Below are 13671 nucleotides of genomic sequence, written 5' to 3' on the forward strand. Positions count from 1 at the left end.
CAAGGGGGTGTTCCATGACTGAGAACCCCAAATACCCAAGGGGGTGTTCCATGACTGAGAACCGCTGGCTCACATTTAAGGATCTCCCTGTCCCTGTCTGTCTGTCTACCCACGGAGAGGGAGATAGAGAGACAGAAAGATTTAAGAAATTGGCCCACATAATGGTGGAGGCTGATGAGTCCAAAGCCTGCAGCGGGCAGGAGACGCGGGGAAGGCTGCAGTGCCCACGGGCCGCCTGCCGGCAGGGTTCCTTCCCGCCTGGGGAGGTCAGCCCCTGTTCTGCCAGGGTTCCTTCCCGCCTGGGGAGGTCAGCCCCTGTTCTGCCAGGGTTCCTTCCCGCCTGGGGAGGTCAGACCCTGTTCTGGCCGTCAACTGATTGGACGGGGCCCACCTGTGTCAGGGAGGACTCAGAGCTCCTCACTTTCAGTGTTAATCTCATCCAAAAGCATCTTCACAGAAACACCCGGAATAATGTGTGACCTCGTACCTGGGCAGCGAGGCCCAGGCAAGCTGACAGGCACAGTGAACCGTCACAGGCAGCCGGGGCACATGCCTCCGTGGACTCCACAGTGCTCGTACATACATGTGTCTGCTCTGCGGGTGTGATGGTCACTGCTGGCACTGCTCGAAGCCCTTCTGCACCTTCTACGCACATCTGCCTCACGCTCACGGTCACACGGCTGACGCACTCAGCACACCCCTGGGGTCGCAGAGGTGAGCGGTGCGGGCGCGGGCCGGGGCATGGTCCTTACGGCCGGCATCACTGAGCAGGACTCCACAGGTCAGTTGGGGCGGGGGATGGTACCAGATCTTAAAATAATCTGGGTTCTATAATTAGACCTATGACTACATTACTTGTCATTGCAGGATTTTCCATAGACTTTGTCTTTTTATAGCATGTTTTCAGGGTTTGATTTTGAGCTAAGTCAAGGGGAGGAAGAAGCTGCTGCTGGATGCGGTGCTGGGAGCGGTGATACGCCTTCTCCCAGCAGCTGGTGGGGGCAAACACACCCCCACTGGGCTGGTTCTGGGGCCGCTGGAGCCCGCTGTCCTCGCTTCCTGGGGTCCTCATGCCCTCCCTGCACTAGCCCAGCAGGCAGGACGCTGCCCCACACCGGAGGCGCGGCCGGGGCGCCCTGGGTTAAGTGCTATTGATTTCAGAGCAGGGGCTGATTTCTTGGCCGTGTGATCGGGTTTCAGGCTAGTTCCCATCGAATTAATTTTTGTTGTTCCGTGTTTGAAGTTCAGACAGGAGTAATTGGCCTGGGAAGGCGCCCGCGCATTCCCGCCGCGTAATGAAGATGGAGGCAGGCACTTTCCACCTCTCCAGGGAAAGGTTTGCGTTTGAAGTCTTCCTGTGGTTTCCAGGGGACCGTGGGGCTGCCTGCAGCCAGCAGCCGACCAGGCGGTGGACGAGCAGGTGGGCAGAGTGCTTATGACCCCGCTTTTTGGGGTCTGCGAGGAGGTGCTCCAGCGGGCCCTCGGCTTGGCCTGGGGGAGGCTGCTTCTGGTTGCCGGCGGGATCCGGGCGGATGCTGGAGGACACAGGCCAGGCCCGAGCTTCACAAATCCCACTTTCAAGCGTCGCAACCTCCCTGGCCTGCAACACCCCCGAGTCTCCTAGAGACAATGCCTCCGAGGAACCAGCTCATCTGACCCCACACTTTCCTGTTTTGCTTTGTTTTCATCCCTTGCTTCCTTTAGACTAGGTCTTGGTCTTACCCATGTTCAGAGGTGTGGGGGTTGTATTCTCTCCACCCTCACCCTTCCTGGGGACTAGGGGCACACCTCTCACGGGGCCGCCTCTCCTGGGCTCAGGGGGACCAGAATCCTTGGCTGGTGAGGAAGACAGCCCACGGGGAGGACGGCGGGGCGTGTGTCAGGGTGTGGCTGTGATTCAGGGGTGCACAGGGCTTTGGGAGAATTATAGCAGCTACTGTGGGGTAAGGCTCTCCGTAAGCTTTGGACAGCTGCGTACAGGTTAGTCGTTCCCGTCAGTAAAGCGTGCACGTCAGTGTAAGTCAGCCGCTACCGTCTATGAGGTGTCCACTCTCGCCCTGAGTTCAAAGCACCAGGTGTAACCAGAGTCCAAGGCCAAGCCAAAGGTACACCGACGAAAGTGTCCCCTGGCTTGTCCATGCGGAGATCCAAGGAGAGGCAACAGCCATGTCAGAAGGTGCGCTGAGCTGGTGGGTGAGGGACTGGCCATCTTCTACTGGAGATGGAGTGGTGTCTCTCTACGGGAGGGTCCTGCCAGGTGTGCAGATGTGACTTGATCTGCACCCTGCTTCTTACATTAGCCGTCCCACTGTGCACAGCTCGGCCCCCTCCTGGGCAGGGTCCGGGGGCAGGGGACTGGAGGGCAGCGGAGTGCTCAGACCCTCGGCCCCACACCAGAAGGGCCGGGAGGAGCTCTGCACAGGTGCATGGGAGCTGGGGAAGCTCAGTGCACAAGGCATGAGGGTCCAAGCCAAAGAAGGCTGGGCCTGGGGAGACAGGGTGATCATCATGCTGGTCAGTCAGAGTCCTGACAAGTTAGGAGGCTGAGGATGTGCACCTCAGTGCCCACGAGTCTTGTGGTTTTGGTAACTGTACTATCTGGAACTTTAATTCACTGTAAGTGTCTACATCAAATGTCTATTTCATTGATTTTTAAATCAAATTGTTATTACATCAGACTCTGCTGCAGCAAATCTTGTCTTCTCCCCAAATCTTATGAAATCAGGTGGAGAGACTCCTAGCACAAAAACTCATTTTGGGTTCAGGGAAAAAGCAAGGTTAACAAAGGGGGAAATGTCTGCAAAGTACAAACTTTCTGTTTCCTTCCCTTACCTGTGAGTGCTGCCTTACCTGGACTAGGACGGGGCCCTCCCGAGGAACGCAGATGTCCCCCCACAAGCTCCCTTCATTTCTGGTCTTTGTCCCCCACCTGCTGTCTGAAGAGTGGAGCCTGTTCCTGCTGCCAAATGAATGAGGGTGACGTCCAGGGGGGACGTCATGGAGCTATAGACAACGTGTTCCTAGGATCCTGAATCTGAGATTCACTCGTTCCCTCATCCATCTATTCATTCCACAGATGCTGTTCTGGGACTTTAAGCCTGGAAGGTAATGGTCATCACTGATTTATTTTTATTAGCCTCTTAGAAGATAGACATTTCCAAATGTTCCATTTAGAAACATCCAGTCCAGCCCCTCATTCAGACTTGGCACCCACTGGGCAGCCACCCAGAAATGCCACCTGCTCAGCTCTCTCCCCTTTCACAGAATCACCCCGAAGCTGGGCGGGGTCTAGAGGACATTTCCTCTACGCCCCTCCCTGCACAATGGGGGCCTGAGGAGTGGGTGGGAGCGGCAGCTGGGTTAGTGGCCAAGTCAGGCTACACTTGAGGTCCGGCTCTCAGCCCACAGGTGTCTCCTCTAATGTTTATCGGATCTTTTCCTCCCTTCCTCCTGCCTTCATCCTTTTCTCTGCTTCCTGGGCTCAGCAAGCACTTCCCAACTGCCCATTCCATGTGCGGGTACCCTGCAGAGTAGGTGTGAGCCATCTCAGAAATGCTGGTGTGGACGTAGCCAGCGGGCAGGCGGTTGCAGGGTCTGGAAAGAGAAGAGCCAGGCGGTGGGGAAAGTGGCATGGTCATTGCACTTGTGGTGACAGGGACACGACCCAACACAGACTGGTGGAAACAAAGATGCCGGGCTCGTAGCCCAGGAGCCCAGGACTCAGACTGTCACCAGGGTCCTCTCTCCCTCCGGCTCCACCTCACTTTCTCGCCCTTGAGCAGTGTGGGGATCACCCCAGGTAGGCATGGCCACAGAGGGAGGGGAAAGAGGGCCCATCTCTCTAAACCTGTACTTCAGACCCCAGCAAACGGCCAGCAGAACCTGCTGCTGGTGGAGGTCCCCCCGCACCCAGACTGTGAAGGACTGTTAGGATGGGTCTCGGTCACTGCCCACCGCTGCGGCCAGCAGGGCTGGACTTTGTGCCTGGGAACACCACGATGGGATGGGGAGGATGCTGGTCGGGTGCTGGTACTGACGCTGCTTTGGGGAATTAGGGAAAACAGCTTGGACCACCGGAGTCGGACCAGGTTGGGAATGCGGTGATTTCAGGCGGGAGAAGTGGCTGTGGGGCTAGAAACCGTCCAGACTCAGGGAACAGCACACGCCACGCAGGAGGGCAGAGGATGCATGCCAGCCCCGGGCAGGGCTGGGAGGGCTGGGCACTCAGAACTCCGGGCAGGTGGGAGACGCACACTGGACAGGAACAAGGGCTCGGTGGTCCATGTTTGCATTTGTGACTTTAGTCAGGGACGATTTGGGGCCATGGAAGGTTTTAAGTACAAAAGAGTTCTGTTCAGACTTGCATCTTATAAGGATAATTGCGGTTTAGGTAAGAATCGAGGAAATCCCTGGCATCAGAGCGAGGGGTTATGAAGTTACTGCCATAATCCACAACAGAAGGGCCGTGGTTCACCAGGATGGCGTGATTAAGGTCCACGACTGTGCCTACCATGACTTCTGAGGTATTTCTAGGCCGGAGAACACAGGGTGCAGACGGTTCAGGCACCCCAGGAGTGCTTTATCTGTGGGCCTCTGTCTCTCCATGGAACGAGGGATTTAGAATCAATAACTTCTAAGATTCCTTTCTCTTCAAAGTTCTACATTTTGTGCTATATAATTAAACACTAGGCAGGAACCCCATGCTGTCTCCAGAAAGAAGAGAGGTGTGGACCTGTCTTCTGGTCTCCCTGCAGGTAATGCAGAAATACCATTTCAATAACGTTCATGTCAATTCCTTTGCATTCAAATATTCTAAATATAATCAGTATCCGGACCTGACTATGCACATCACAGCAACTCCTCATGCAGAAAGCTCCACCCAGGTTTAATCTCTCACCGGCCCCTGTCTCCCACCCATGGTCGGGGTCACAGACGCCCCACAGATGCTGCTCTCCCTCAAGACCCCAATTACCCCCCGGCTGATGCCATGTGCCCGGAGGAAGATGGTTGTCAGTGATTAACGTCAATATTTGCCCAGGATGCGGATTTGCGGGGCTGACATGCACCCACTGCTTAGGAGGCAAATGGCCAAGGATGAATTCTGAATGGGTGAGAAGGGAGACATCCACTTTTCTCTGATCTGCATTTACTTACGAGCTTTGGACGCACAAGATGAACACTTTGAGTTCTGAGTTCTTAGATTAAATGTTGTCTTTTTAAATCAAAAGTAAGCAAATCCTATGTAATGTGCCTGACATATATTTATGACAATGTTCTTTAGAAGCAATTTCCATTCTGATATGCATTGCCAGGATCATTATTAAAGAGTTAAGAAGAATGGGGAATAGGTGATAGAGATCAGATTTTTCAGAGATGTAACTAAAATGAATGGTGCGTTATAAGCACATTAAAAAAGCAATAGGGTTTAAACTATTAAGCAGATAGATGTCAATTGATAGATGCTGCATCCTGGGCTTTGACACTCCATTCTCAAAATTATGAAGCTGGAGTCTTGCAGCTGTGGTTTTAAAACACCTGTATGGAAGGTTTTTAAATATTCTGCAGGGGAATGAATCAATTTGGAAGTAGTGCACGGTTTTATTATTATTATTTATCCTTACTTTTCTGATTTAAAAAAAATAAAACTACAGGAAAATCAGAGGATAGTATCATAAACAACAACCTTCCACCTTACAGGAGCGAACACCAGCATTTGCCTCAGACTTTTAATTTATCTGTGCAAGTAAATCAATCCAGACGGATGGAGGTCCTCTGGTCCGTCCTCTAACCAGCGCTACACACTCCCCTCACTGTCCCTACACTCTCCTCGCCTGTGCACTGTTACTATGCACACATGTTGTTCATTTTAATAATGTGTACACCAGACGATGGACAGTACTGTTCTGACAAACCTGGGGAACGCAGGAGAACACGCGCCTGAATTTAGCCATCCCCACACTGCAAGCACTAGGGACGGATTCGTTTCCTGGGCCAGTGTAACCAGCGTCCACACGCAGTCGGGGTGACATGGTCTCACAGTCGGGAGCCAGAAATCCACCGTCTCGATGCCATCAGGGCCGTGGTCCCTCCAGACGCTCCAGGGATGGGCCCTTCCTGCCTCTTCCAGCATCTGGGGTCAGTCCCTGCCTCCACGGTCACATGGCCTCCTCTCTGCGGGTCTGTCCCCCGCCTCTCTCTCTGCATCCCCCTGATAAGGACACACACGACTGCATCACCTGGACGGTCCAGAAGAAGCTCTTCTTCTCAACATCTCGAACGTAATGCCATCTTTTTCCATATAAGGTAACATCACCCTCTTTCCCCATAAACCAATGTTCACAGGTCCAGGGATGAGGAAGTGAATCTATCCGTGTGGGGACATTTGGTGAGCGTCCCCCAGGGCGTCGCTTTCCTGGGATGGGACAGCAGTGCCAGCAACAGGACGGGCATGGGAGTACACGCTTTCCGAGGGGACTTGGCTGGAATTGGTGTTGCTGAGTCAAAGGCCTGCACCCAGGGGTGTCCATCCACCCGCTCCCCACATCTCCACCCACGTGGGGGGGTCAGACTTGAGAGTGATTACCACGATCGGGGCGCCAGTCCGAATTCATGTGAACAGGGTGTTTCCCCTTACTCTAGGAAGACGCAGGGCTTTCCTGTTTGGGGCTTGGTTCTCCACATTCTTCTTAGAGCTTGTATAAAGTTCTTCATGTGTTTTGGATATTAATCTTTTTTTCCAGTTATGGATGATGCAAACAACTTCTCTCAGGGTATCATAAAGATGTTTTTTGGTCATAAAGAAGTTTTGAAATTTAAAGAAGTTCGTTTCATCCATCTTTCACGTCTATCTATACTTCGCACCTCAAAGAATCCTTCCATATCACCTAATTTTGTCTTCTGGTTTTGTTTTCCCACATTTTTTTGTGTATGGTGTGGGTAAAGATCTCATTTTATTTTATTTTTCCGCAGGGGAGGCTTTTGTGAATGGGTCTACCTTTTCTCACTGATTTGTGATGTTTCTTCTGTTGTTCGCCAGGCTTTTTACCTGGTTGTTTCAACGTCCCATGTTTTCCTCTGTTCCTCTGACGTACTCCTTTCTGCACACCAATATCACAGTGGTTGCATTTCTGTGCAGTTAAAATAAGTTCTGATAGCGGGCTGGGGAAGCCTTCACTCTTTTAATTTTTTAATTATTCTTATAGTTCTCGTTTTATGTTTGATTTTAGGTTCCTTTATTTTTTTATTTTTTTTAAATTTCTTCTTAAAGGCCTGTGGGTTTTTGTTTTGTTTTGTTTTCAGTTGCATGAAGCTGAAAGCCAGACTCAGGGAAAACTCAGCCTGTCAGTCCTGTCGAGTCCTCCACGTCATGGGGGATCTTTCCCACTACTCATTATATTTTTTAGTTCTTGAAAAATGCTGTATAATATTCTCCACAGGGGTCTTTTATACCTTCTGTTAACTTTATTCTGATGCATTATAGTTTCAGATCTTACTGTATTTCTCTCTCACGTTTTCTGGAACCCTTTGCTCCTAATCTGTAGGAAAGCTATTGATTTTTGAATCTTTGTGTTGTGCCCATAGAACTTGCTGAGATCTGTAATGAGCTCTACTATTTCCCTCTGTATTTTATGGAACTTTCCTTGCTGACAATTAAGTCACGTAAATTTTTTATCTTTTATCTAACACAAGCTGCCCAGTAGCAGCCCCAGGCCCATTGTGTAAGCCAGGTATTGCTGTGTAACAAATAACCACACACTCAGAGGCTTAAGGCAGCGCCATCACCTCATGTTTCCGAAGGCCAGGAGTCTGGGCACGCCTGGGCTGGGCCCTCCACGCAGGCTGGACAGGCTGCAGTCCAGGTGTCAGGCAGGTGCATCGGTCTGGAGCTCCTTCTCTTCCTACCACATAGTTGTTGAAGGGACTCAGTTCTTGTGATTGCAGGACTCTCTTGCAGGCTCGGTGCTTGTGATTGCAGGACTGTCTTGCAGGCTGTTAGCTGAGACTGCCCTCAGCTACTAGGGGTTCCCCACATGGTCTTTCCAGTCCCTCAAACACAGCCCGAGAATCTCCCTTTCCCTTCTTCTAATTGGAGTCTCACATCATGTAACATGACTATGGGAGTGACGTCCCTCCTCCTTTGCTATCCTCCTCTGGCTAGGGGCCACCTATGCTCAAGGCGAGGGGAGTGCATGAAGGTGGAACTTATTGGCGGTCATCTCAGCATTCTGCAGGCCACAGACCGCTATCCCCCACTGCAATTATTCACATCCCTCCCACATGCAAAATATAAGCATCCCACCCTAAGGTCCCCAGAAGGCTTATACCATGACACCCACCAGTAGATGCTGGACTGCGGATCCACAGAGGTGGGGGCGTCTCATACACCTCTCCACCGTTCTCCTCTGTGGGCAGATGCAGCTGGCCACCTTGCTGGCTGGGCATGCTTACTCAGCATGGCCAGCAGTCAGAATGACAAAGCGGTCCTGGGACAGAGGAGATCGTGGACAAGGCAAGACCTGCATTTGTCCATGACCCTGTCCGCAACACTGAGGGCAATGAGTGCTGCCCTCCCTCCGCCTTCCAAACTGGGTGCCTAGAGCCGTTCAACATATGCAAATCAAAGAAGCTGTTAGCAGGTGCACATCAACTCCATGGACCGTCATCACCTTGCCAACACCCAAGGACTCTCTAGGTCACGCTCCCCTGAGCAGAGCGGCTACGCTCCCCTTGCCTCTGGGCTAAGCGCTGTCACACCCCCCCGTGCTTCGGCCTACGGGCCAGCCACTGCAGAACCCCTCGGGAGGCAGGCCTATGCCTCTCCCATGGAAGCATACTCAGTGGGACGTTGAACGGGGCCTCCTGGTTGGGGTGGTGAGCAGATCTCATGTAACACATTTATTCCAGCATCCCAGTCTCCCTGGTGCTGAATGACTTTCTCTATGATATTAAGGATGCTCTAGAATCTCAGCTCCGTTCCCTGCAGAGGACGTTTGAGTCAGTTTCAGTTAACCAGCTGCGTAGACAGTTGGAGCCACTTCCGGCGGCTTGAGTCAACACCGCGAACTCCGAGTTTCTCTTGCTGCGTCCATGCTGACTAATGTGTTCAGTTCTTGAAGTGTATTTCTTCTACCTAGAGGTAACCTCCTAAGGTCAATGTCCATCGTAGTCTGTAGTTTCTATCAATATAGATTGGAAAATCTTGCAATTCTTTGGGTGTGAATGGGGGTGTCCCAAGCGGTCACACTTTGTCCTCACTCCCTGTACACCCGGCTCGCCTTTCCTATCCTTGTCCCTGCTGACTGCCGCGGCCCCGGACCTGCCTGGGTTTGAGTTACAGGTGTAGAAACAATGAGAGAGGGTGGGCATGGGTCTGCAGGAGGGTCAGCATGCCCTGCAGGTCAATGTCTGACATGTCATTGCCCATCTCCAGGCAAGGGGAGAATAACCCCTCAGACAGGGGAAGAAGGGCCACTTGCAGTGTCAGAGGGGTTTTGGCAGAATTGGGGGGATTGAGATTTACAGCGTCATTGAATCCTGGCCAAATGTCCCTGTTCCAAGTTTCAGGGTTCGGGTCCTGCTGCCTGACCAATGTCCTTAATTAACTGTGACACCCTGACAAAGTTGTGGTTCAATTGTGTTGCGTTTTTTTTTTTTTTTTTTTTTTCACTTGCAGGATTAGATTGTAGGTTTGGTTTGCAAAAATTTTGACTTAATACTTACAAAAGACATACATTTATTTGTGAAAGAAGCTTCCTGGCTCACGTGGTCCTTGAACTGAACATTTAAAGCTATAGGCTTACGTTTGCTCCTCCCAGCTGCCCGGCAGGTGTGCGGACATCCAAACTACCTTACGGTTCTCACGCTCATAATTCCACCCGATGTTCCGACAGAGCCCTGTGTGTCCACCTCACAGTGTCCGGGGGCGGCCGCGGGGCACCATCCATCAGCAGGGCACAGTCAGGAAGACAAGAGGGTGCACAGTGGAGAAGAATGAGGAGTGGGTGTTACTTAAATTGTCATTTAAAAAAGGTCAGCTATGCAAGTGTTGCTGCTGAGAGGCAAACAACTTTTCCTGGTAAGCCCGAGACAACCGATTAAAACACTAGACTAAACCGGAGTTTGCCACTAGGCTCCTGAAGACTAGTTCACACCTGACCCGTCCCGTCCTCCTGCGGTGCCCTCCATTCTACTTTGAGCCTCTGATAACCACAGCTGCAACGTGTTCTGAAGTCAACAAAATGCTTAAAGATATCTCACCACCCCCAGGAAAGGAAGCATATAGCCACCCTTCTAATAGACTGTGTAGGCAATTGAAGGGATGTTTTTCAAGGAAACAATGCACGACACACTGGAGTGTCTTACCAAGCTTCTCTGATTAAGTTTCCCTCCCATCGGGGGTGAGACACTTTCTCCACCATCCCAGTACAGGTGCTTGGATTTTCTCTGCTACCCAGCAAGCTAGCTCAGAGAGCTAATATTGTTATGCTTAGTAACTATCCAAATAACGCCTGGTACCGAGGGGCTGTGGTCGGAAGCGGGAAGGAGCGAGGCAGCCCCTGAGCTGTGAGAGCCTCTTTGGGTGACTCTCAGATCTTAAAGTCGTGCTTTTTTATGAAGCAGACCCCGACTCAAAGCCTGCAGGGGTGGTGAGTGATGAGTATTTGTAAAAAGCGGGTGCTGTGGAGACACCGTGATGCGCCCAGCTGTGCTCTCCCTGCGCAGACTCTGAGCACTGAGCACCTTGGGCTGGAGCTTGGTCAATAAAGTTATCATGCAATTATCATCACTGGTCTTTCATTATTAATCGTCACCTCTGGGGCTGTCTGTGGACTGAACGCTGTATTTCATCTGAAAGTGGGACTCAGATTTGACAGATAGGAGGGAAGTGTGAGAAAATAATCAGTGCCACCATGAATAATTGAGCTTTAATAATTTTTGCTGCATTTAGAAATCATTTCCCACACTTGTTACATGACCAAAGTGCCTGAAGCCAAAAAGTTGATCAGACTCATCTCATACTTGGTGAAACTCTGCAGCCTGAACGAGAGCGAGGTACAGATTTTCTGGAAGGAAGCGCATGGAAGAGAATGCAGGTCAGAGATGTCTGCGTGACTGTTGACCACCCAGTGTTGCAGGACGCACAGCCCCCCTCAGTGAGGAAGCTCTTCGGGCACTAAGATTGAGCACAGGGCTCTTTCTTTTTTTTTTTTTTTTTAAATTTTTATTGTTATGTTAATCCCCATACATTACATCATTAGTTTTAGATATAGTGTTCCATGATTCATTGTTTGTGCATAACACCCAGTGCTACATGCAGAACGTGCCCTCCTCAATACCCATCACCAGGCTAACCCATCCTCCCACCCCCCCTCCCCTCTAGGACCCTCAGTTTGGTTTTCAGAGTCCATCGTGTCTCATGGTTCTTCTCCCCCTCCGATTTCCCCCCCTTCATTCTTCCCCTCCTGCTACATTCTTCTTCTTCTTTTTTTCTTTCTTAACATATATTGCATTATTTGTTTCAGAGGTACAGATCTGAGATTCAACAGTCTTGCACAGTTCACAGTGCTTACCAGAGCACATACCCTCCCCAGTGTCCATCACCCAGTCACCCCATCCCTCCCACCCCACCCTCCACTCCAGCAACCCTCAGTTTGTTTCCTGAGATTAAGAATTCCTCATATCAGTGAGGTCATATGATACATGTCTTTCTCTGTTTGACTTATTTCGCTCAGCATAATACCCTCCAGTTCCATCCACGTCGTTGCAAATGGCAAGATCTCATTCCTTTTGATGGCTGCATAATATTCCATTGTATATATATACCACCTCTTCTTTATCCATTCATCTGTTGATGGACATCTTGGCTCTTTCCACAGTTTGGCTATTGTGGACATTGCTGCTATAAACATCGGGGTGCATGTACCCTTTCGGGTCCCTACTTTTGTATCTTTGGGGTAAATACCCAGGAGAGCACAGGGCTCTTTCTGTCAGAACTATTTTATCATTACTTATTTTCTTTTTTTTTAATCATTACTTATTTTCATTAAAAAGATAACATTTTAATTACAAAGGTAGTATTTATTCATTATAAACAAGTTTTTTCAAAGTTAAAAAGTATCTATCAAGAAGGGTAAATACCCCTCTTCCTTCCCATGGTGTCCACCTTAGAGAAACAGAATGGGCCACCACCCGAAATTTGGTGTGGATGGCCATCGTGATTATGCCACACAACCAGAGGATGTGAGGTTTATTACTTACATAGTGAAGCCTTTGGGGGATAACAGAGTAGAACCCCCAGCTGTTCTGGATGGCTTGAGACAGTAGAGAAGGAGACTAGCTTGGGGTTTGTACCGTGGTTGGGGGAGGCTGGAGTGAGTGTTTCCATGTGTGGGCAGGGGCTTGTGTGGTTTCAATATCTCACTGGTGCCAAAGGAGGGGGCACCCAGACTTTTAGATCCACTTACCCAAATGTGGGGCAGAAGGAAAAAAGAGAGAGGTAAGGCTTACAAGCTGTCAGCAGCCAAACACCAAACAACGGAGCCACAGTATTCTGTCTCCTAGCCTTCATATAGCAAAGGAATCATCCTTTACAGTGTCCTTAGTATACATCCAGACATTTCTTTGTATGGATAAAAATATTCTTACACACAAACTATATCTCCGTCTTTCACCCATCCACCCATCCATCTACCCATTCACCCATCTATCCATCATCCATCCATCCATCCACCCACCCACCGATCCATCCATCCATCCATCCATTGTGCATCCATCCATCTACCCACCCATCCATCCATTCCACATCCATCCATCCATCCATCCACCCATCCATCCTCTTTTAGTGTAAAAATGGCATCACATTATACATACCATCCTGCATTTGTTTTCCACTCAGCAACAAATCTTAAAATGACATTTGTCTGCAGACCCACCTAGTCCCCCTGATGGCCTCATGCTGCTCCATGGCCCCTAGTGGTGGCCATTCAGGATGATTCCATTTACCCCATCATGAACAATCCTTGTTCCCCTGAACCGTGTAGGCATGCTCTCTTAGAACTGTGGTTGCTAGGTCACAGGGCAAACATGTTAGAAGTTTTAATGGATATTGCTAAATTGTCTTCCAAAACTTGGCTCTAGAACACTGCAACTGATGGGTCATCAGAGTCTCCATTTCTGTGTCAACTGGGGTGATGCAGGGTCATCAACAATAGCCTGTCGATTTGAAACATAAGAAAACCTGTTGCAGAATTAGTTTATATCTTTCCAAATATTTATCAGGTGTTTTTATTTTTCATTTCTCTTAACTGCCAGTTTTTATCAAGTTAATCATTCTTTGCTTATTAATCAGCAAGGAGATCCTCTCTACAAACATGCTGCAAGTGTTACTTCCGGCTTGTCATTTGACTGTTATAGAACGCTTTGCTCGAGAGACCTTTCTCATTATTATGAAATCAAAATGAAGAGTTTCATCTTTTATAGTCACTTGTTACTTTTAGAAAGTACTTTTCTAATAAAAGATCAGTTTTTTTTCCCTATCACCTATAATTGTGTTCTTATAGCTTTTAATGCTTGTACTTAAGTTGGTCCTCCACAGAACCTCCTTTGTTGTAAGGCATGAGACAGAAATCCTAGCTTTATTTTATCTCATTAGCTCGCAGATTGTCTCCATAC

The sequence above is a fragment of the Phoca vitulina genome, unplaced genomic scaffold (genome assembly GCF_004348235.1).
Source record: "Phoca vitulina isolate PV1807 unplaced genomic scaffold, GSC_HSeal_1.0 scaffold17, whole genome shotgun sequence".
Taxonomy (NCBI): Eukaryota; Metazoa; Chordata; class Mammalia; order Carnivora; family Phocidae; genus Phoca; species Phoca vitulina.